The 6,000-nt window shown below is 43.7% G+C and overlaps 1 long non-coding RNA gene across 2 annotated transcripts in view; it reads right to left on the reverse strand.

The window, feature by feature from the left end:
* The window catches only part of LOC126987792 (uncharacterized), a 46,300-nt gene extending 40,613 nt beyond the window's left edge, over positions 1 to 5,687 (reverse strand). Inside the window, exons 1-2 of one of the 2 annotated variants that reach the window (XR_007741177.1) lie at positions 5,602 to 5,651; positions 2,391 to 2,631 (exon numbers count right to left, since the gene is read on the reverse strand). This is a non-coding gene — a long non-coding RNA (uncharacterized LOC126987792). Of the gene's footprint in view, positions 1 to 2,390; positions 2,632 to 5,601 lie in introns of both variants that reach the window. The other variant, XR_007741178.1, reaches the window with a different exon arrangement.
* Positions 5,688 to 6,000: the final 313 nt, after the last annotated feature.

Here is a 6,000-nt window from a genome sequence, read left to right on the forward strand (position 1 = left end):
GCTGTCCGCACCCCCCTCAATCCACTTCCATTATATCTGCCCCTCTCTTTCCCCTCACCGTTTTCTCCATTTCTATAACATCACCTCCAATATAATACCCCGGTAGTTCTTCCCATCTCTACCCACTGCCCATCATATATTTCTCTCCCTTTTCCATCCCCCTTCCTCTATCCCCCACTATCCTCTCCATTCCCATCACATAACCCCCAATACAATACCCTTCCCCTCCTTTTCCATCCCATCCCCTCTTCCATATACTTCCACCGTCACCACACTTACACCCACTACGATCTACCCCTCCCATCCCTGTCCTCTTCCATAACATACTGCTTCGTTCCCATCCCTCCCTCCTCCTTCCTTCCACCATGAACTACCTCCACCATAATCACCATCAACCACTCCCACACCTCCATAGCACCCCCCACCTTCCCCCTCCACTTACCTACAAACACCTATTCCTCCAGTTTCCACTCTCCCCATCCTCCTTCCTCCCCCTTTCCCCATCCATTCCCATCCATCACCTCCACTTTGTACAACATTGCCATGACAACCACCACCCCCCTTCCACTTAATAGGCCTGTCCCTCCTCCTCCTCCTCCTCCTCCTCTTCCCCCAACTCCCCCCTTTAATCATGTGCCCTCCCTCCCCCCCTGCCCCCCTCCCTGCGTCATTTGCATCTTCCTGTTGGGTTGATTAAGAACCTATTGACTAACCGTTGGTCAACCTCCACCACCACCACCACCACCACCACCACTGTTTTCATCACCACCACCACACCATTGCCTTAACCACCCCTATCACCACCACCACCACCACTACCACTGCCATTATCACCATTGCCATCACCATCACTACCACCACCACTGCCATCACCTCCACTATCATAAACACCATTACCCGACTATTTTTTTTTTTTTTTTTAGGGAGAAAGAGAACGGATATTGTGCATGAGTTTTAATTATACCGAAAGTCTTGTAATGAAAAGGTCACTTCGTATATTAACAACAACAACCATAATAATAATAATAATAATAATAATAATAATAGACTCTGCGCTTTAATTGAAACTCCCTAATTAGTTTTACATTCCCTCATCACCATCATCACCATAATTAATTACCAACTGTAAATGCTTTCATAATAACCATCACCACAACTACATCCAATTAACATCACCACCATCATCACTATCACCTCCACTGTCATCACCATTGTCGTTACTCTCACCACCACCACCAATATGTTATCTGTTTTCATCACCATTTCCATCATCACCAATATGCTCCCATTATCCTCACCACCACTATGCTACACGTCTTCATCACCACTATCTCCATTACCCTCATCATCACCACCACCACCACCAACATTAACATCAACACCATTCCCATCATCACCAATACACTCCCATTACCCTCACCACCACCACCACCACCCATTACCCTCATCATCACCACCACCACCATTAACATCAACACCATTCCCATCATCACCAATACACTCCCATTACCCTCACCACCACTATGCTACACGTCTTCATCACTATCTCCACTACCCTCATCATCACCACCACCACCATGCTATCTATCACCATCATCACCATCACCACCACTTCGCTCGTAGTGTCATGAATAGCAAGTAGATTTTTTATCACCACCAACGCTAATAACGGAAAGAGCTCTCTCCCCCCCCCCTCACCCCAACCACCACCACCATAATCACCACCACCATAATTACCACGAACACTACCACTACTGTTATTATCCTCCGCTACCACAATCACCACTTCTAATACAATGACTCCTACCACAACTACTGCTAACCACTATTACTATCGATACGACTCCTACACTTCCTCCTCCTACCACTCCTACTACTACTACTACTACTACTACCCCTACGAAAGCGACCATGACCCCCGCCCCGTTCCCTGCATAATAGACGAGGTAATATTACGAAACAATGCTCAGAAAGGTTCCCGCATTTGTTGCCCGACGGTTTGACATTTGGCGGAGCGGGCGAACTGCCGAACACAACGAGAATAAAAAATAAAAATAATGGACGGTAACTTATGGTCTGTTAAAGTGTGTGTGTGTGAGAGAGAGAGAGAGAGAGAGAGAGAGAGAGAGAGAGAGAGAGAGAGAGAGAGAGAGAGAGAGAGAGAGAAGTAGTAGTTAATTTTAGGTGGTGGTGGTGATGGTAAGGCTGTGTTGAAAAAAAAATGTGGTTGATATAAAAAAAACTATACCAATAATAACAATAATAATAATAATAAACACAAAAAAACACAAGAACACTAACAAATAATAAGAGGAGTGTAGTAGAGAGTAGTAGTAGTAGTAGTAGTAGTAGAATTAGTAACACCCACTACACAGCACCCATAACCTTACCTTTCACAGTAGCAGAAGTAAATGCAGCAGCGACACCAACAAGGGTCGTAGTCGTAGTGGTCGTCAGCTGGAGAGGAAGAAGTCCCAGTCGTAGGAGGGTGTGGCTGCCGGGTCTAGCTGCACGCCACGACCACCATCTCACCACCACTACCACCACCAACACCACCACAAGCACATCAACAACTAACACTGTCACCAACACTGTAATGGATCTCTGGCAGCACCGCGTTCACTCGATTCACTGTTGCCAATCGTGAGGGAAAAAAAAAATAGTAGTAGTAGTAGTAGTAGTAGTAGTTGGGGGATGACAGGGGAGTGGGGTGCTAGAAAAAGAATGATTATGGTGAGTACTGTTTGTATACAAGTAATAGTAGTAGTAGTAGTAGTAGTAGCAGTAGTAGAAGTAGTAGTAGTAGGAGGAGGAGGAAGAAGACCAAATAAACACAAAAAAGAAATCTCAAATCAAAACAAACACAAAACCACACCCCAACCCAGGTCAGATCAGGTCACAACACGGGTCGTCCCTCAACACACGACGGGAGGGGCCAGGTCAAACACGGGCCGGGTCATCCATCGCACGGGCCAGGTTAGTAATCACGGGGGACGGACAGGTAGGCGGACTAATCAGGACATTATGCCGGCCGGGGCAGCGGGGAGCGGCCATCACGCTACGACCTAATGGACAGAGGCACGCTAAGAGGGGATGCCAGGAACGTAGAGTGTGCATAATGAGTATTTACAATGAAGAATAACGCGTGATGATATATGGTAGTGCTATAGGAGCGTAAGAAGTACCGTAACTAATCCCAGGAACGTAGAGAGTGTGAATAACGAATTTTCATAACGAAGATTAACGCTTGATAATAAAGTTAAATTATAGGAGCGTAAGAAGTACCGTAGCTAATCCCAGGAACGTAGAAAGTTTGTATAACGAATTTTTACAACGAAGATTAACGCTTGATAATATGAGTTAGAATGTTATAGAAGCGTAAGAAGTACCGTAGCTAATCCCAGGAACGTAGAAAGTTTGTATAACGAATTTTTACAATGAAGATTAACGCTTGATAATATGAGTTAGAATGTTATAGAAGCGTAAGAAGTACCGTAGCTAATCCCAGGAACGTAGAAAGCTTGTATAACGAATTTTTACAACGAAGATTAACGCTTGATAAGTTAGAATGTTATAGAAGCGTAAGAAGTACCGTAGCTAATCCCAGGAACGTAGAAAGTTTGTATAACGAATTTTTACAACGAAGATTAACGCTTGATAATATAAGCTAGAATGTTATAGAAGCGTAAGAAGTACCGTAGCTAATCCCAGGAACGTAGAAAGTTTGTATGATAATATAAGCTAGAATGTTATAGAAGCGTAAGAAGTACCGTAACTAATCCCAGGAACGTAGAAAATTTGCATAACGAATTTTTACAACGATAGATAACACTTGATGATATACCGTAGTGAAATTGGAGCGTAGGAGTATAATAAGAACCGCGATTAATAACAGGAACGTATGTAGTATGTATGTTATAACGAATATTTACAACGAAGCTAGCGCGTGAGGGTAGAAGCATAACAGGTAATACATTTAATCACTACGCTCAAGTTTAGTGATATAGGCCTATGGTAGTGTTAATGAGGTTGTAAAAGGAACCTGACAAGTACCACAACTGGTCACTAGGGTCGATAAGGTTTGATATGGGAGTGTTAATGATAATGCCGAGGTTGTAATGTTAACGTAATTAGTGCCACATATAAAAGGTTGATAACGCTTCATATGTGGTAGTGTTGATGACAAGAACGAGGGTGCAATAAGAGCGAAATAAATACTATAGATATAAAGATCGATAAAACTTGGTAGTAATTATATGGTAGTGATAAATGACACGAAGTAGAGTATGATGATAACGTAAAAAAAGACTAACCCTGAAAAAAGTACACGAAAATGTAAAATATAAAAGAGGATAGTGAGTGAAAATAAAACAAAGAAAGACTAACCCTGAAAAAAGTACACGAAAAAGTAAAATATAAAAGAGGATAGTGAGTGAAAAAAAATAAATAAATAAAAACATTTGCAACTATCGGCAGGAGTAAATATGGAAAGGAAAATGGCAAAATAACTAAGGGAAAACAAAAACAAAAGCAATGGTGGAAAGTGGAAGTAAACAAACACAGAGGAATGACTGAAAAAAATTAATTTCCTATCTAGTACACACACACACACACACACACGAGCGAGGAAGCACTCTCCAGAATGGCACTAGAGAACAAGGCGGTGTGTGTGTGTGTGTGTGTGTGTGTGTGTGTGTGTGTAAGGGGGAGGGAAAGGGGGGTCGAACTGGGTGCCAAAACTTAAGATGGGCCGAGGCTCCACCGTTCACACCTGGGCGGTCTAACGAGGCCTCAGGTGACGTCCCGGCCCCGAGGTGTCACGCCGCCCCGGACACAACGATTAATGCCGCCCGACACTTGCACGTTTCGATACACAACACTGAGATAACACGACGTCTGGACACACTGACGAGCTTCCACTGAGGGTAAAGGCTGCTAGTGAAAGGAGAGACGTGGAGACAGACAGCTAGACAGGGAAACAAATAAAAATAATGATGTAAGTTAGATAGATAACCAACATGAATTCAACACAATTGGATAGCACTGAAATACTTCCACTAGAGGTAAAGCCAACCAGTCAGAAAGATAGACAAATAGATATATTGATAGATGACTAACTTAATACGATGTTTATGTATTACTAAGGAACTTCCACCGATAGCAAAGCCTGTTACTGAAAGATATAGAGACAGATAGATAGGTAGATAAAGCTTGAGATTAAGAGATGAAAATACGCAGAAGTTTGAAACGTAGATGGATAACACACAGTCAGAAACTTCCAGAGACAGAGTGACAGAGAGAGGTAGACGGAGATTCAGAAAGCAACAAATAAAGATACAGACAACCTAAACTCAGGTAATCAGAAACGCCCAGAAAAAGGAAATCATAACAAAAACACTCATTACAAACACCATAACAAAACCCAGGAATAATAACGTAAATAACAACACATAAAAACGCTATACAACAACGAAACAGGTTAACATAGGCAATAAAAGGCAGGTAAAGGAATGAGAAAGAACAGGAAGGAAGAGAATAGGATGACAGTGAGAGAGAGAGAAGGAGAGAGAGGGACACACACACACACACACACACACACACACGCAGAGACAGAGCGCTGGGGCTAACGTACGCTCTCAACACTGGTTGGCTGAAGACTGACTCGGGGCTGGGGGAAGGTCTGGCTGGCTGGCTGGCTGGCTGGCTGATCCCCTCCTCCGGCCCCCCTTCCCCCACGCCCCCTTCCCCCACGCCCCCTTCCTGCCCGGTCCTTCCTCCTCCATACCTCCTCTTCCTCCTCCTCCTGGCAAGCAACAGACTAACACACTTACGCACGTACGCACTTTTCTCTGTATGTCTGTCTCTGTCGGTCTGCTTCTCTCTCTCTCTCTCTCTCTCTCTCTCTCTCTCTCTCTCCAATTACAAGAAAATGCCATCGGTTTTTGCCACTGTGAGAAAACTCCGTAATTGTTTCTCGATTATCGGCAATGTGCGAGGAAG

The sequence above is a fragment of the Eriocheir sinensis genome, chromosome 66 (genome assembly GCF_024679095.1).
Source record: "Eriocheir sinensis breed Jianghai 21 chromosome 66, ASM2467909v1, whole genome shotgun sequence".
Taxonomy (NCBI): domain Eukaryota; kingdom Metazoa; phylum Arthropoda; class Malacostraca; order Decapoda; family Varunidae; genus Eriocheir; species Eriocheir sinensis.